At 41.0% G+C, this 18,648-nt stretch overlaps 1 long non-coding RNA gene across 1 annotated transcript in view; it reads left to right on the top strand.

Annotated features, from left to right (window-relative positions):
* The window catches only part of 2610206C17Rik (RIKEN cDNA 2610206C17 gene), an 86,910-nt gene extending 70,679 nt beyond the window's left edge, over positions 1-16,231 (top strand). The window contains exons 3-5 of the long non-coding RNA NR_038175.1: positions 4,557-4,582; positions 4,941-4,976; positions 14,897-16,231. This is a non-coding gene — a long non-coding RNA (RIKEN cDNA 2610206C17 gene). The remainder of the gene's footprint in view (positions 1-4,556; positions 4,583-4,940; positions 4,977-14,896) is intronic.
* The last annotated feature ends 2,417 nt before the right edge of the window (positions 16,232-18,648 follow it).

Here is an 18,648-nt window from a genome sequence, read left to right on the forward strand (position 1 = left end):
AATAATAGTAATTATATTATGTGTTTACATGTGTTTTTGCAGGCATGTCTGTGAATTACTTGCATGCCTAGTGCCCCCAGGGTGTAGAAGAGGGCATTAGATCCTGGGATCTAATGTCTGAACCTTTGGGCAGTTGTGAACTACCCTATAGGTGTTAGAAAATGAACATTAGTCCTCTAGAAAAGCAGCCAAGTACCCCAGAGCCATCTTTCCAGCCCTGCCAGTACCCCACCTCCCTTTTTATTTTTCTAGACAGGATTTCTCTGTATAGTCCCAGCTGGCCTCAAACTCAGAGATTTGCCTTCTTCTGCTTCCCAGTGCTGGATTAAAGGTGTGTGACAACAGCCTACCAGCTTGCTAGTACTCTCTTAAGCTCTGCTTTTGATCACAGCAGGACAGCAGGAAGACTCCACTTTGCTTGTGACACACACAATATATTTTGGAGATTAGTCTCTTTAGGTAGAAATCAAGCTCCTATAAGGAGCTTTGTAGTACTGGACCACTAGCTTCTTTTTTAGTTAGTTTTCTTGACAGTCTTGGCCCCACAGGACTAAGGGAGATTATGGGAGTACTCAGGTGGTTTCTGACCTATAGAGAGAGACCTGCTCAGATGACAGCTAGTAGGAAAGTTCACAATTGCCCTTGAATTCTGAGGAGGTACTTTGTTACAATCAATGGATAAATGGAACGTGTGTATAGAGGTGGCCATTTATGCAAGAATGGTGATTGCATATATGACATCAGTGTTGACAGGAAAGTACAAAGTATTTCACAAGTGGAAGAAGTTTCTCACTCATATTTTTCACAAGGATGATGCATGATGTTCTCATGATGTCATGATGTTCTCATGACAGATACTAGATATTCCTTCAGTCCTATTGTGGCTTCATGCTTCTGTATAGATACTTCAGGATGATGTAGCATGGAGAAATCATTGGTCAGGTTACTGTTCCTCCATCCCCCCCCCCCCCAATAGAGCTAGAGATAGAACCCAGGGTATTCTAAGCAAGGGTTATATCACTAAACTTATCCCACCCCCATCTACCGTAGGAACTTGATAATTATGAAGAGATATGGTGACTCATTCCTGTTATCACCCCTTTCTCAATCAGCTTGTCCTTCAGCTATATAGGTCAGGGTCACACATGTGTATTTCCTAGAGCCTCAAAATTATTGCATGACCTTAGCTTGTGATCCAGCGATTATCTCTTTGTTTGAGAGAGCCTCACTATGTTGACTTGGCTGGCCTGGAACTCACTATGTAGATCACACTGGCCTTGAATTTATAGAGATCTGCCTGCCTCTCTTTATCCATTAAGCAGGTGTTCCACTCAACCTGTGACAATGGTATTTCTGCTTTCCTTAACTATTTACCTATTTTTAAAAAAATATCCTTCTAAAGACAATTCACAGAGGACATATTGATGTCTGTGATCCATGCTGCCAATATTGTTATCCATGGTCCATGTGCCACCACAGTGTCTGTGATTTATTCCATAGCTGGAGACTATGGTGATGTTCATGATTGAGGCTGCCAACAGGGGCATGTTAATATTTGTGATCTGTGCTGCTAGCAGGGACCAGGTTGATGTCCATGATCTGTGCTGCTGTTGGAAACCGTATGCATTGGAGGTCAATGTTGCTACAGATAAGCAAGCTTCTTTTATAATGGTATTAATGACTAAAGACTCATAACTGAGAATGGGAGAGATTGAAGGCTTCCTTGGTCACCTCCCTTTCTACCCTCAAAAGAAACAATCCAGATAGGAAGTTATTAAAGAGAGTCCTAAAACATTGTGATAAAGATACTGAAGTGTAGCTTTTCACAGTTGATGGCTTCTGGTATGGAGTGGGTGGGGCAGGTCTCAAGTTTTCTTTTAGCGGCTAGCCACTGGGAATTTGACCATGCTCCAATGAGTGGATTGGCAACACAAATTGTACTTTGGAAGGTGGGGAGTACAAGGGTGGGAGGGTAGTCATAGGACGAATGGGAACTGTGACTGAGGTGAGTTGTATGAAGTTCCTAAGTAATTAATAAAATTATTGTGTTGGAAAAAGATTAATTTAATGTGGATGAGTATTTTGTCTGCATATATGCTCACAGTGTGTGCAGTGCCTACAGAAGCCTGATGGAAGTGGTGGATTCCCTGGGACTGGAGTTACAGACAGTTGTGAACTGAACTGGGAATTGAACTCAAGTCCCCTGGAAGAGTAGCCAGTGATCTTAACTGCTGCGCTATGTCTTCTGTCCCCAAATTCATCTGTTTTCTTATTTTTATATAAAAAACATATATGACTTTCAGTTTTCTTTCACTCAGCATATTGTTCCAGGTTCGTCTGCACTGTGGTTATGTCAGGCCTTCACTCTTTTTATGGTAGAATGGTATTCCCTAAATAACCTGTGTATTTATCTGTTGAGGAACATTGCAGGTGTTTACAACCATTGGCTATTATAATATTGCCACAAACACTCCTGTATGTCTTTGAATACCTGTTTTCAGTTATTTGGGCATAAGCTGTAAGAAAAACAGATACACCTTTTATTCTCTCTTTGTTGCTTATTTGTGTCCCTTACTGAATCTAGGATCCTAAACAGTACAGGAGCCATTTTACAAGAGAAAATAATAAAGGTTATTATTAAATTTCTGTGTATATGGGAATCATTACAAGTAAAGTTTGAGGAAATGTCTGAAGCATAATGGTTTTGTATTTTTTTTAGACAAATAACAATTTATACATGCAGGGCTGATAGCACACTAAAGTCTCCATACTGGAGTGGAAATTGTAAATATTAACGAAGAGACTGGAGGTGGTGAGATGGTGTAAAAGCTGGCAGATGACCAGGATACTTCAGAATATGTTAGGCCCATGGCATCCCATGCCCGGCTCTGGTAACCAAAAATGTCATGATGCCCTGGTATGTGAAGGATATTCATCCCCAAAGAGTGATTGCAGTCTAAAGAAGAACAAGTTTATGATATTTGCAGGAAAATGTATAGAACTAAAGACTACCAAGTTAAGCAAAAGGAGCCAGACTTAGAAAGACAAGTGTCATTTATTTTCACTCATATGTGGAATTGAGGCAAGGGGGTCAGGGAGGGAGAAGAGAAGTAGAAGGGAAACAGGGAAATGAGGAATGCAAGAATATTGAGGTGGACTATAGTTGACACACACTATATGCATATATGAGATTATCAGAGTGAAACCCCACTATGTGTTCAATTAATAGACACTAATAAAAACCACAGGAAAAAGAGAGACTTGTTTGGCTCTGTGCATGTAGGAAGGCAGGCCAAGTGGCTCTTGGTTAGTTCTTCCTGTGATTGCTGCTCAAGATAAGTTTTTACAACAGTGAGATATGTCTTGGGATGTATGTCTTTTCTTTCTCTGACACCTCTGAGTGGTTCTGTGTGTTCTGGGAATTCTATACTTAACCTTTTGAGGAATTGCCAAGGTTTTTTTCATGGGAAATACACCAGTTTATGTTCCTACCTGTAACACACAGAGACTCTCATCTCTCCACCTCCTTACACTCTGAATTAATCATAGGATGGATGGCCATGTCCCCATAAACCCATTTATTTGAATGCTTGGTCCCTAGTTGGTAGAACTGTTTGTCAAGGATCACAAATTGTGTCCTTGTTGGAAGAGGTATGTCACTCGAGGTAGGTTCTGAGGTTTCAAAATCTTATGCCATTCCTAATGGATTGAGATGTACGTTTTCAGCTACTGCTCCAGCATCATGCCTGCCTGCATGCCTGCTGCCATGCTCCCCGCTGTAATGGTCATGGATTCTAATCCTCTGGAGCCATGAGTGCTAAATGAAATGTTTTCTTTTATAATTTGCCCTGGTTATGGTGTTTTATTACAGCAATAAAAACATAACTAAGATGAGGATGAAGAAGAGACAGAGTGTGAAGAAGATATGTGAGGGATTAGAGAGAAGGGAGAGGAGAAAAGAGGCCAATTTTCCACGTTGATTACTGATTTTGCCATAAAAGTGTTGACCTAGTCCTGTGGGCTATGCATTATATATAATTCTCTCTTAAGTCTTGCCTTCCAGTATTATCAAAGGGAACTGAAAATGTGTGATTTGTGAAGATGGGCAGACTACAGAAGTACAGTGTACTGCTTATGCTATATGCTTTCATGAAACCACAGTATCTCAACAAACTGCCATTCATCTCCAAAAGAAGCAGGCCTGGGCTTCTGTGTTCACTACTGCATGACTGACAGGATGATGAATCCTATTTGTATATTTATTTTTATATAATGCTCCTTAAACGCAAATAGCATGATTAAAAATATTTTGCAAGGAATGTATTTGAAAAATGCTGAGAAGGAAAAAAAATCACTCATTTCCGCAGACGAAGACATTATATGCAGTTATAATTAGGGTGTATGCAATAGCTTTTTCATTGTTATATCTTCAGTGTTTCCTCCTATGGTCCAGGTTGACATTTCTAATGCCTATAGCATTAGTCTAATGTAGCATAATTTACCTAGCCAGTTCTCAGCTGTTGACACTGGATCTGTTTCTTCTTTTTCCCTATTAGAACAGTTTTTTGATGAAACAGAACACGTGAGTAACAGTATGTTTGTTTCTCTCCACCCCCATTCCCTTCTCTCTCCTTTCCTCTATCTTCCCTCCCTCCCTTTTTTTCTACTGGTTCTGGGGATTGTGTTTCATGTGGGTTTACAAGATAGGAGAAAATTTGCACTGCTCATATGCATTAGAATGCACTGCTTACAGGAAAAGGTTGTATTGATGAGATGATGTCACAGCCTTAGCATCCCAGTACTAACTAAATATAACTTTTAGTGTTTAATAAACTTAACACGACAAGGGCGATTAAAAGCAGTGATTTCCTGAAATGTGTTTAATTGCTCGTGATAAGCCTTCCCCACTTACCTGCTGGTGACTATGTTTTTCTTTTTAGTGGCCTTCCCTCTTCATTTTGGAGGACTGTTTCATGGTAAGTTGCTTTCTTAGTCTACGGTTCTTTTAGTTTTTGATAATTCTTTTTTAAAAAAAGAACCCCATATTCATATAGCTTTTTCTGAGGTCCATTTTTTAAAAAAATATTATATTCTATTTTTTGCAGAATGCCTGTTGTTATGTGGATGATGGGACCTGAGCTCTGATCCTCATAATTGCATAGCAAATCATTCTTAATTGATTCTATCTCTCCATATCTTTATTTTAGTTTTTTTTCTTTTGAGTCACAGCTTAGTCTAGCCTCAAATTTATGTTAACCCTCTTGCCTTAGACTCCCAAGTTTTGGACTTATAGTCATGAATCACTATGCTCACCTTTGGAAGCAATGTCCAGCAGAGACATTTTATAGTAATTAATGGGAAATTAATTATCGTATAATGCTTCTTGTTATTTATTATTACTATTCTTACAGCACTGGGGACCAATCCCATGACCTTGCATACACTAGGCAAGTACATGCACCTGTCTAGGTTATCACTTTATAAAACTATATCTAGTCTTTAAAACAATGAATTATAATAGGAACAAACCTTTTCTTTTTCTGTTTTTTTCCATAGGCCCTAATACAATGGCTTCATTTGGACTTTCACTGAGTCCTCATAATTCTTGATACCTTATCATATAAATATATATTTTCATTTTTAGAAAAAAATTTAGATATGTTGCCTTCTAAGTTTTGCTTGCAGTTCAATGGGCGGTTATTTGTAGGCACCAAACAACTGAATTAAGATGGAAGTGTTCAATACTCATTGGGTTTTAAAGATCTGGTATACAGAAAGAATTGAATATGTCACTGCTGATTTTATACTGTTTATACTGTTTTATACTGTAATAATTTGGATATATCAGAGATGCATTGAGTTCGATATAAAAATAATTTTTGCCTTAAACAAACATAATGATGCTAAGAAGTTAAAACTTTATGTGTGCGGGGCGTGGTGGCACACACCTTTAATCCCAGCACTCAGGAGGCAGAGGCAGGCGGATTTCTGAGTTCAAGGCCAGCCTGGTCTACAGAGTGAGTTCCAGGACAGCCAAGGCTATACAGAGAAACCCTGTCTCAAAAACAAAAAACAAAAAACAAACAAACAAAAAAACCCAAAAAACAAAAATACTTTGTGTGTACCTCAAACTAAGTATTTTTCATGCAATTTTGCCCCAAATGAGTCTAGAATAATCATGAAGACAATCTGAACAGAAAAAAAAAAGGGAAAACAGAGACTGTCTTGTGACTTACATCTCTACTTATTCAGGGAAAATTCTATTCTAGACTGTTTTTTAAATATGTTAAATGCATCCTGTCATAGAAAAATATTAGCCCAAAAGCTCAGAATAACCATGATACAACTCACAGACCATGTGAAGCTTAACAAGAAGGAAGGCCAAAATGTGGATGCTTCAATTCCACTTAGAAGGGGGAACAAAATGATCAGGGTAGACAGAAAGGGAGGGAGGGGACTGGATGGGATATGGAATGGGGAGGGAAAGGGGGTTTGGGATCAGGTATGGAAAGAGACAGGAGAGAAGTCCAGAGGGCCAGGAGAAATACGTAGCAGTGGGGAGAGGGCAATGTGGGAACCACTAGAAAGTCCTAGACACCAGGGATTCAAGAGGCTGTCAGGATCCAATGAGGATGACATTAACTGAAATATCCAACAGTAGGGAGATAAAACCTGAAGAGACCAGTAGATAGACATGGCCCCCAGTTGAGATATGGGACCACCCACCCATCTCAAAAATTTTAACCCAGAATTTTCCTTCTAAAGGAAATGCAGGGACAAAAATGGAAAAGAGACTGAGAGAAAGGCCACCCAGAGACTGCCCCACCATGGGATCCATCCCATTTAGACATTAAACCTCAACAATATTACTGGTGCCAAGATGTGCTTGCAGACAGGAGCCTGGTATGGCTGTCCTCTGAGAGGCTCTGCCAGCATCTGACTAAGACAGATGTAGATACTCAGAGCCAACCATTGGACTAAGCCCGGGGACCCCAATGAAAGAGTTAGGGGAAAGACTGAAGGAGCTGGGCATAGGAAGAACAACAGTATCGACTAACTGGACCCTTCAGAGCTCCTAGGTACTAAACCACCAACCAAAGAACATACATGGGCTAGTCCATGGCTTCCACTACATATATATGTAGCAAAGGACTGTCTTATGTGGCATCAGTGGGGGGAGCTGCTTGGTCCTGTGGAGGCTTGATGACCCAGCGAAGGGGGATGCTAGAGAGGTGAGGCAGAGTGGGTAGGTGGGGGAGCACCCTCTTAGAGGCAAAGGGGAGGGGAATGGGGTAGGGGACAACATTTGAAATGCAAACAAATAAAATAATTAACAGAAATTTAATAAAAAAAATGAATTTGGAAAGAAGTCTGAGCTTAAGTTGGCTGGCTGACTTTGTTGGAAGTCACAGGACAGATCTGGAAATGCCTTCATCCTTAAGCAATACTACTGACCAAAAGGACCTGCTCCCATGAGAACTATTGCGATATACATTTCTTCTAATTTTAAGAAACTTCGATGAACTTTTTTTTTTTAACAGGTTTATGCATCAAGCAAGAGTTAATCTGTTTTGTTATTGTGGTTAGTGTAGACCACGCAGGGACCAAGGTCTATCACTCTACTGAGGTCTATGTTTGTTGTATTCCCAGTGTCTTGGATGCTTATAGTTTTCTACCCTCCCCAACTCATTTCTTGGCCTTCTATACAGCTCAGAAAATGATACTCCAGAGTGAAGCCCTCATTAGCAGTCTGTGTCTGACAAAGGTATCTCCTATAGCTCACCCTTCACTTAAACCTTAGATTATAGATAATAGAGTTCATTTTCTCCAAGGTTTAGAAAACAGGATCTTCTTTGCCCAGATTCAGCTATTAAACCCCATTCTATCTTTCCTCTGTTTTATTTTTAAGAGATATTCATGAATTCTGAGACTAACCTCATTTGATTGTGAGTCACAGGACTCCAATTCAAGAAGATTCTGTTGTGTACCTGGAAGGACGTTAAGCTGCAGAGTGGCCAAGAAAAAGTCTAGAGTCTAACACTCCCCCTCCATGTGTTACAATTAGATCACATTCTTTTCAATGGCTGTGCATTCTTGGTTGAACCCAAGTATCAAAACAAATAGTTCACTCTGGGTCCTGTGTTTTCAACTTGAATGTTACTGTGTCATGTAAAAACTATGATCAAATCTATCTTGTTTCTGTGGTTGTTCTGACTTTTGTTATAGTGGTGCCTAATACAATCCTTTGTGATAGGCAGTAAAGGATTTCTTCCTTTCTGTTCCAGCAGCCAGAAGCTCTAGGTACTTTGGATGTTAATATGTAAATGATCCAATGCTGAGCCACTCTTAAGCTTGTAAGCTTGATTTTTTTATTTTTTATTTTTTTAATTTTTAATTTTTATTTTTTTTTGCAATGTGAGGCTTGATGAAACAGAATACCATGTTTTCAGTAAGAAAATGGATGAGAGTGTCATATTATGGGTTGTTTCTTGTGTGTTAGGTATCTTTTTTTTTAAGTTAGAATAGAGTTTATTTAGGGTATGGGGAGGGGAATTAAAGGGATAGGGAGAGAGAGAGAGAGAGAGGAGTTAGAGAAGTAGAGATCAGCCATGAGCATATGCAGAGAGATGGGGGAGGGGATGTGGAGAGAAGAGTGTAAAATGGTAAGAGAGCAAGAGAGTAAGAGAGGAATCTTTTAACTCTATTATTTTATTTTGGACTCTAGGCCTTACACATACTCAGAGTTTAAGATACATAATCTTTCCTCTCATCCTCATTATAGCCAACTGAAGTGGGTACTATTACCATGTTGCTGTTGAAGACACAGGCTTATAGTCAATAAGAACCTGACTGTAGTAAGAGTTGGGTGAGGGGTCAGAGGTAGCCTTGAGCCTCTCTGAGCCCAGGCTGGTCCTTGCTCTAGAGGTTTTCTCCCACAGCACTGTGTCTCTTCCTACCTCCTTGCTGTGGCCATAGCCCAAGGGGACTTCTGCCAGAAACTTCTAGAGCTGCAGGCTCAGAGATGAGGCTGGATGTGGGAACAATTTCTATTCCTCTTCTAGGGCCAAGATCGGGCATGGATGGGGCCATTCTTACCAGAATTTTTACTCCCTCTGGGTCAAAATTGATTTGGGCTCCCATTTTGATGAGAATATCTCTTCCAAGCAGGGAGTATGGACATCCAGGGGTGACAACAAATGAGTGGGTTATCTGTCCCATTCTGAAGGTCACCTTTATTCAGGTAGTCCATGGATAGGGCTTGGTGCCCATTGTTCCTTGCACCCATGTTTTCTGCTCTGACAGTGCTCCTGATGGTTGTTTTAAAGCAGAGTGTTGTGAACCTATGTCCACTAGAAAGTCTATGGGCTTCCTCTTCATGGTTACTATTTCCCAGATGTCTTAGGGTTTCTTTTTTCTTTTTTTTTTTTTTCTTTTTTTAAAATTAGGTATTTTCTTCATTTACATTTCCAATGCTATCTCAAAAGTCCCCCATGCCCCCCCTCCCCCCATTCCCACTTCTTGGCCCTGGCTTTCCCCTGTACTGAGGCATACAAAGTTTGCAAAACCAATGGGCCACTCTTTCCACTGATGGCCTACTAGCCCATCTTCTGATACATATGTAGCTAGAGTCAAGAGCTCTGGGGTACTGGTTAGTTCATAATGTTGTTCCATCTATAGGGTTGCAGGTCCCTTTAGCTCCTTGGGTACTTTCTCTAGCTCCTCCATTGGGGGCCCTGTGATCCATCCAATAGCTGACTGTGAGCATCCACTTCTGTGCTTGCCAGGCCCCGGCATAGCCTCACAAGAGACAGCTATATCAGGGTCCTTTCAGCAAAATCTTGCTAGTGTATGCAATGGTGTCAGCGTTTGGAGGCTGATTATGGGATGGCTCCCAGGGTATGGCAGTCTCTAGATGGTCCATCCTTTCATCTCAGCTCCAAACTTTGTCTATGTAACTCCTTCCATGGGTGTTTTGTTCCCAATTCTAAGAAGGGGCGCAGTGTCTACACTTTGGTCTTTGTTATTCTTGAGTTTCATGTGTTTTGCAAATTGTATCTTGTATCTTGGGTATTCTAAGTTTCTGTGCTAATATACACTTATCAGTGAGTACATATTGTGTGAGTTCTTTTGTGATTGGGTTACCTCCCTCAGAATGATGCCCTCCAGGTCCATCCATTTGCCTAGGAATTTCATAAATTTATTCTTTTTAATAGCTGAGTAGTATTCCATTGTGTAAATGTACCACATTCTCTGTATCCATTCCTCTGCTGAGGGGCATCTGGCTATTATAAATAAGGCTGCTATGAACATAGTGGAGCATGTGTCCTTCTTACCAGTTGGAACATCTTCTGGATATATGCCCAGGAGAGGTATTGCGGGATCCTCCGGTAGTACTATGTCCAATTTTCTGAGGAACCACCAGACTGATTTCCAGAGTGGTTGTACAAGCTTGCAATCCCACCAACAATAGAGGAGTGTTCCTCTTTCTTCTCTTTCTTTTTCTTTTTCTTTTTTTTTTTTTTTTTTTTTTTGCTATAAAATCATTTATAAGATCCAAACCTGGAAAATGGTGTTTAAAAGTTTTAAGAGTGTTCCTCTTTCATCCACATCCTTGCCAGCATCTGCTGTCACCTGAATTTTTTTTTTTTTTTTCTAGACAGGGTTTCTCTTTATAGCTCTGGCTGTCCTGGAGCTCACTTTGTGGACCAGGCTGGCCTCGAACTCAGAAATCTGCCTGCCTCTGCCTCTCGAATGCTTGGATTAAAGGCGTGCGCCACCACGCCCGGCTTGTCACCTGAATTTTTAATCTTAGCCATTCTGACTGGTGTGAGGTGGAATCTCAGGGTTGTTTTGATTTGCATTTCCCTGATAATTAAGGATGCTGAGCATTTTTTTTCAGGTGCTTCTCAGCCATTCGGTATTCCTCAGGTGAGAATTCTTTGTTTAGCTCTGAGCCCCATTTTTTAATAGGGTTATTTGGTTTTCTGGAGTCCACCTTCTTGAGTTCTTTATATATATTGGATATTATTCCCCTATCTGATTTAGGATAGGTAAAGATCTTTTCCAAATCTGTTGGTGGCCTTTTTGTCTTATTGACGGTGTCTTTTGCCTTGCAGAAGCTTTGCAATTTTATGAGGTTCCATTTGTCGATTCTTGATCTTACTGCACAAGCCATTGCTGTTCTATGTCTTAGGGTTTCTATTCTTGCACAAAACATCATGACCAAGAAGCAAGTTGGGGAGGAAAGGGTTTATTCAGCTTATACTTCTACACTGCTGTTCATCACCAAAGGAAGTCAGGACTGGAACTCAAGCAGGTCAGGAAGTAGGACCTGATGCAGAGGCCATGGAGGGATGTTACTTACTGGCTTATTTCCACTGGCTTGCTCAGCCTGCTCTCTTATAGAGCCCAAGACTACCAGCCCAGTGATGGTACCACCCACAAGGGGCCTCCCCATTTGATCACTAATTGAGAAAATGCCTTACAGCTGGATCTCATGGAGGCACTTCTCCAACTGAAGCTCCTTTCTCTGATAACTCCAGCCTGTGTCATGTTGGAAAAAAAAATCTAGTACATCAGGGCTCATGGAGTGGGGGTTGAGCCTGATTCCCTCAGTTATCTAGTTCTTCCAATTCCAGATGTTCTGGGCCCTCTCTTGGATTTTTCTTAGGTCACTCATTTTTCCAAAGGCCTTTTTATTTGTAATAGACACATTGGTCCTGCTGTAACTGAGGGTGGATTTCTCTTTTTGTGGGGACTGGATTACCTCTGCCCCTTCTGTGAACCAGGGTTTTCAGTTTTCTTTCATTGGGACAGCCACAGTTCACAGCAGCAAGCAGCACCTTTGCCAGTCCTCTGGTTTGTCAGTCCTCAGGAGTCTCTAGATTGTTGGAAACTTTCTCAGCTATAGCTACTAATTCAGTCAGTTGCTTACCCACAAAGCCATCTAGGCATTAAAGTTTCTGACAGATGTCCTAGGGCAACTTGGTTAACAAAAGCCATGTTCACAGCTGATTGCTTCTCTCTGACCTCTGAGTCAAAAGGAGATAGGTTCTATAGGGCTTTAAAAAGCCTCTCTAGATATTCTCTGAGTGTTTTCATGAACAGAAAAGAAACCAATAGGACTCACTTGTCATCCAACTGCAGTTCAAATCCAATTAAGGTCTGGGGCAACCCTAGTTTGAATCCGGCTTTATCCAATGCCCAGAGAAGCCACAATGAGCATCACCTCACATATCAACGAGTTCCGGGAAGCAGGGATTCGGATTCCTTGCCAATTGGCATGTAACACCTTTCTCTTTCCAGTTAAGAAACCTCATTCCTGTGACTATTGACTTGTGCAGGATTTGAGGGACGTAAACACGTGGGTAGAGGACATCCACCCTACAGTTTCACATCTCTACACCTTGGTGAAAAGCCTTCTTCCCAAACATACTGTTTACACTGTGTTCGACCTGAAGAATGCTTTCTTCATTTTGCATCTGTCATCCAAAAGCCAATACCTATTTGCCTTCAAATGGAAAGATTTGGAGAGAGACTTCAATGGACAACTGACTTTGACACATCTGTCTTAAAGATTCAAGAATCCACCCACAGTCGTTGACAAGGCACTGCATGAGGACTTGGGTGAGGACCAGTGGGACCACCCTCAAACACCTTTACTCTAGTACATAGATGGCTTCCTGATTGTGGCCACTGACCTGGAGACATGCCAGGAGGCCACACAAGACCTACTTGCTACAAGACCTAGGTGTCTGCTAAGAAGGCCCAACTTTGCCAACTTGAAGTTATTTATCTGGGGTACATACTCAAGGTGGGGGGTAGGAGAGCAAATGCATGCTGTTGGGCACCCAGAAGCAACCTATCCTCAGCATCCCAGTTCTATCAATCCAGAGGCAAATATGAGAATTTCTGGGATCCACTAGGTATTGTAGTCTCTGGGTGCCAGGGTTCACTGAGATAGCAAAGCCAGTATATGAGGCTACCAAGGGCCAAGGAGATAAAATAGAATCGACCCCTGAGCTGCACATGGCTTTCAAGACCCTAAGAAAAACCTTTGATGGTGCCAGCCCTGGCCTTCCTGGACCTTCACAAACCTTTCTACCTATATGTGGATGAAAGAGAGGGAATAGAAAAAGAAGTGCTCACCCAAACATTGGGCCCATGGAAAAGACCGATGGCCTATTTACCTAAAAAGCTGAATCTGGTGCCCCAGGGATGGCCTGCCTGTCTCTGGATCATATCTGCTATTGCCCTGCTGGTCAAGGATGCAAACAAAATAACCATGGGGCAGGAACTTGTCACAACTCCCCATGCTATAGAGGTAACCCTGAAGAATTCACCCAGCCTTTGGCCACCCAGTGCTAGACTGGTGCACTTCCAGGCTCTGCTTTTGAATACCCCTCATATTAGATATAACCCTTCATCTGCCCTAAATGCAGCCACCCTGCTACTGGACCCATCCTCAGATACAGCAATGATTGATCTATAGTTTTGAGGCATGTTCCAAACATTAGGCCAGATGTAACTGACATACTGTGGCCAGATGCTGAGTGCATCTACCTCATGGATGGAAGCAGCTTCAGCCAGAACAGACCCAAGTATGCTGGGGTGGCTATGGTAGACTTGGACTCTGTCATTTGTGCAATTGCTTTGCTGCCAGGAACTTCAGCACAGTAAGCTAAACTAATGGTTCTGACCCAGGTTTTCAAACTGGTGAAGGGGATCATAGCCAACATTTACATTGGTAGCAGATATAACTTTGCTACAGCTCATGTGCATGGGTCCATATACTAAGAGAGGGGACTGCTGACTGCTTAAGGAAAAAAAATAAGGATGAAATACATGCTTTACTAGAGACATTATGGTTCCAAATCAAGATGGCCATAATTTATTCCCCCTGGCATCAAAAAGGGACATCAGAAATAGCCTGAGAAAAGCGACTAGGTGATAAAGCTGCAAGGGAGGCCACCCAGGCTTCCACTGCTCACATCCTGGTCACCCTGCGACCCACCTCCTCCTGCATGTCTGGCCAGTCCCAGAGTATGCTGCTGAAGACAAACAAGATCAGGCCAAATGCAAGGGAATCTACAGAAGAGATGGATGATTTCATACTTCTGAAGGCTGTACAATCCTACCTAAGGAGTTTGCTAGGCAACTCATCCATTAAATCCATCAGGACTCACAATGAGGTCACCAAAAATTAAAGGAAATGTTTTGAGGGGTAAAGTGCAAAACATTTTACTTGGGAGCCTTGGTTGATCAGGTAATTTTGCATTGTCGAACCTGCCAGCTGCGAACCCACCGCAGGCCCCAGTCAAGGAACACCAGGAATCAGAATTAGAGGCCAAAAGCCAGGGGCCGATTGGGAGATAGTTTACACAGAAGTAAAGCCAGGAATGTATGGATAAAAATACCTGCTAGTTTTATAGATACCTTTTCAGGATGGGTGGAAGCATCCCCTACAAAGGAGACTGCCAGTGCAGTGGCAAAAAAGATTCTGAAAGATATCATACCCAGGTATGGACTACCTACCCTGCTTGGGTCTAACAATGGACTAGCAATGGACTAGCATTCATTTCTCAGGTAAGTCAGTCTTTAGTACGTGTCTTAGGCACCCATTGCAAACTGCACTGTGCATACAGACTCCAGAGTTCAGGACAGGTAGAGAGAATAAATTGAACCCTGAATGAGGCCTTAACCAAATTAACCCTTGAAACTGACAGTAATGGGTTATCTCTCCTACTTTATGTCTTATATATGGGCAGGAACACCCCTATCATGGTAGAATACTGGTTGCCCCCAGTATCTAAAGTGGGCTTGTACTTCAAGGGCTCAACCTATGCATACTACCCTGGTCCTAAATCTGACTCAAGTTTTTTGTGTTCTGGTACAGCTTGTCTTTCAGGTGTTCTCATCCCACTTTGATATCCTATATGGCAGGCTCTCTCCTATGCTGCTTAACTTCCAAACTGATATTCTAGCTGAATATGACCAACACATGTTCTTGGAGTCTTTGAAGGTCCTCCAAAGATTCCAGAAGTAACTCCAGCCTGCCATCTGCTAGGTTTATCAATCTGCAACTCCCTTTAATCCTCATTACTTTGAACCAGGTGACAATGTTTGGATTAATAGACATACACACAAGACTCTGGAACTCTGCTGGAAAGAACCTCATACGATGATCCTGACCATGTAAATGGCTGTATAGGTGGATGGGATCTGGACGTGGATACACTACTCCCATGTTAAGCCTGACAGAAGAGAGACAACACAGCAGTGGAGATCTGGCAGGGAGAGACTTCCAGATGTTCCACCAAGAGCAATGGAAGCATACCCACATCTTGTTGATCCAATAGGGCTGCAACTTTGGCACTCCTGATCATGCATGCCTGCTGCACCCTTCACCAACCCTTCAGTCTAACCTGGATGCTTATAGATGTTGGAAGAGGTGAAATACTTCACCAAGTCTCCAAACAAGTGCTAGAAAGGATCTTGAGCTATGGTTGGATGATTTCTCTGGGTTTGAGGTCTTGGAATTGTACCATTGGACCAAAAATGGCCAATTCTATGTTTGCCCAGGCCACTGCTGCATCAAGGCTCAGAGAGATAAGTGTGGAGGGTCCTCTGATTACTTTTGGGTTGTTTGGGGATACGAATTCATCTGCTATATATGGTGACTTGTGGTGCATGCATTATTAATACTTTAGTCAGGTTTGTTAAGGAACGGATTTCCACTGATGATTGAGAATCCAACTGGTGATTCACAAGCAGCAATACCAGCCCATCTTAAGGTTTCAGGTTAGGCCATTATTCAAGGAGGGAATGAGCGCCAAGCTGACTCCATGAGAGGCTGCAAGATGCCAGTTCAGGAGACTAGGCCTAAGTTTCTGTTTCCCAGAACTGAGCAGACCAGTTCTTGGAAAAACCACAGCCCATGAACAGCCAATCAGAAGCTGCCCTGCCAAGGTTAGTCAGCAAGGGTTCTTGTAAAGTCCCCAGGCCCCCAGTGATGAGTTTGGAAAGCCCACAGAACTCTAGCCAATCCCAGAGTTACCCATACCCCTAGAGTTAGAGCCAACCATTTGGGTCACCTACCTCTTCTTGGAATTCCCCCTAATAACCTTTAAATTGAGCCTACAGAGCTCACCTTGAGGTTACCATTTTTATGAATTGTAGACCCTTGCATGCTGGATTTCTGCAGAATAAATGCTCTTTCCTTTTGTATACCATTTGTGTCTGGGGTATCATTCTTCAGTGCTTCATGGACCTCAACACTTATTCCTATTAATGTTGATTAATGAACTTACACTTGATTGCATGGACTATAAATTGAGATTATCATTATTATCTTGCTCAAAATTTCCTAGCATGGGACTCCCAAGTTGGCTCCTGGACTCCTTCCCTTTTAAAACATTCTTTGTGGCTCCATGGATTATTCAAAGTTTTTTTTTTTTTCCCTTAGCCTCAAATTCTGAATGAATGCTTTCTTCCAGAAGCCCAGGGTTTGTTTTTGTTTGTTAGTTTGTGTGTGTGTGTGGGGGGAGTTGTTTGTTTTGTTTTTGAATGTAGGATGACATTTAGGAACTAAGATCTAGATGTTACACCTCATTGTATTGCCAGGATTGTCATTGCTCCAAGTCCTCTCACAGTGGAATCCAGTTTGTGTGTGTTAGCTTATCTCTACCTCCATATCTATTTTTGTAGTTCTTTTTCCAACATGAAACAAACTTGTCATTTTTCACAATGCAAGTGCTTATTTTTTCAGTCCTAAAATACAGACAAAATTCTTTCACTGTTGATAATTTATACTCCTGTGAAAAACAAAAATATCAGCTCAAACACAATATCTACATATGATTCTTTTCTATTTAGCATGCACCATATACAGTCAAAATACTGTTTTCCAAGGTTGCTTAAATCAGTTGTGTTCTTTGCTACTTAGTTTGTTGTAGTCACGTTAATAATTCATAACGTAATGCCCTCAGTTTGCTCGTGCTTGTATTCTATTTTGACTTGCCAAAAATGTGTATTCAAACCCTTTGCCCATTTGGAAAACTTGATTATTTATTGCTTAGTTATTAGTTCTATACATAATCTGGGTAAAGGTTTCTCATATAATTTTCAACTATTTTTTCCATTCTTTAATTTGTCCTTTTGTTCTCTTGATTATCTTTTGACAATCAATGAAATGCTTTAATCTAAGTCCAAACTTCCCTTTATTTACTTATATCTTGTGTCTTTCCTGAATCAACTTTACAAATTTATGATTTTTTTCCTTCTAAAGGCTTTATTTTGCTTCCTATATTTAGACTTGGCATCTATTTTGATTTAAAATGTGAATACAGTGCTAGAGAGAGGTCCATCTTTCCTCTTTGGCCTATGAACACTTACTTGTCTTGGCATCACTTGTTGAAGATTAGCCCTTACAGAATTATCTTGAGGGCTGGAGAAATGGATCAGTGGTTAAGAGCACTGGTTGCTCTTCCTGACTCTTCCTGAATATGGGGATTCAATTTCCAGTACCCATATGACAATTCATTTGCCTCTGTCCAATTCCAGAGGATGTGATGCTCTCTTCTGGCCCCTTTGGGCACTGCATGCCAGTGGTACACACACATGCCATCCACTTCATGTATCATCTGTCTATCTGTCTGTCTATCTGTCTATCTATCTATCTATCTATCTATCTATCTATCTATCTATCTATCAAGTATATATGTGTATATAAAGATTTATCTTGAACAGTCTTGTCATTAAATTGATTATCCAGAAATGGTGAGGAAGAACCCTTAATTGCCAGCTTCCAGAACTGTGGGTGAACACACTCTTGTCTATTGTAAATTACCCATTATAAATTTCTGGTTATTATAAACAGGTATTCTGTTATGGAAGCCAGTTGTTTAGACCTTTATCCACAGAAATACAAGTCTTTGCAGTATATGCTATAATTTTTCCCCAGCTTGTTAGATATCATTTTGTTTTTTGCTGTGACAGTTTAAAGTATTTTGTTAGCAAAGCTATCTACCTTTTGCTTCACTACCTATGCTTCTGAGAAAAGATTTTCTCAATAAGGTTATTGTCTTATTTTCTTTGGAACTTATAGAGTCAGTTTTTACACTATATCTCTAATTAATTTAGGTTTTTTTCCTTATGAATGTTGTTTCAACACTTATTTATTAAAAAAAAAGAATGTCCCAGTGGTTTGAGATGGCTTTAGATCTATTTTCTGCCTTTCCGTTAGTCCACAGTCCCTTTGAGTATTACAGCATCAGCACTGCCTTATAAATCAGGCTTTACAGTCTGACTTAATATCTGGAAGCCATAATCTCCACCTGTGATCTTTATTTTCAATGCTTTTTTTTTAAAAAGTTTGAAATGCTTGAATTCTCATATGAACTCACTGTTAACATGGGTCTACCAAACTTTCACATTACCTTGTAAAATTTTAGAATCCAGCTTGTTATTTAAAAGATTTAAGACCTTTATAGGCTGAAAATGAACTCTTAATCCACTGGATTTCCTGGTTGTTCATATAGGGTAACTGTAGTGCTCTTCTCTATATGTGCGACAGTGTTGTTACCAGACTCTCCCAACACAGAAGTACCCCAGGGTCTCTCTCCACTTTCCAATAAGCTTTCTGTGAAG

This window comes from Mus musculus, chromosome 7, assembly GCF_000001635.26.
Source record: "Mus musculus strain C57BL/6J chromosome 7, GRCm38.p6 C57BL/6J".
In the NCBI taxonomy this organism is placed as follows: domain Eukaryota; kingdom Metazoa; phylum Chordata; class Mammalia; order Rodentia; family Muridae; genus Mus; species Mus musculus.